Source organism: Galeopterus variegatus, unplaced genomic scaffold (assembly GCF_000696425.1).
Source record: "Galeopterus variegatus unplaced genomic scaffold, G_variegatus-3.0.2 Scaffold231, whole genome shotgun sequence".
Classification (NCBI taxonomy): domain Eukaryota; kingdom Metazoa; phylum Chordata; class Mammalia; order Dermoptera; family Cynocephalidae; genus Galeopterus; species Galeopterus variegatus.
Window position 1 is genome coordinate 362,249 of NW_007726342.1, and position 399 is coordinate 362,647.

The window sequence follows — 399 nt, forward strand, 5'->3', positions numbered from 1 at the left end:
AGCCACTTTATATCCGCCATCTCTAGTGCTCTGACCCCGAAGTGTGTAGGCATTCAGCATCTCCAGCAGCAGGTCATACATGGGGACCAGGTTTTTGCACTTCATGCTGAGCAGATGTTCCATGCCCTTGTTACTATAGGGACAAAAAGATGCTGAGACTCCTTCCCTTGAGGAAGCCATGGTGACACTGAAGTCTTCCCCAGCTCTCCGGCACAGAGCTCGTCCACCCCACCCCATCCCATCACCCCCTGCGCTTCCCCCAGCTTAGTGTTCTATGGCTCCTGCATCCATGTCCCTCAAGTAATCTACTCTCAAGGGTGAGGACAAAGTCCTATTGACCTATGTCACATCCGCCCCCAATGGCCTGGCACAGCACCTGGCACACAGTACAAATAATTC

The 399-nt window shown here is 52.9% G+C and overlaps 1 protein-coding gene across 1 annotated transcript in view; it reads right to left on the reverse strand.

Annotated features, from left to right (window-relative positions):
• ESR2 (estrogen receptor 2 (ER beta)) overlaps positions 1-399 on the reverse strand; it is an 84,177-nt gene that overhangs the window by 25,011 nt on the left and 58,767 nt on the right. The gene's annotated exons all lie outside the window — the stretch shown is intronic.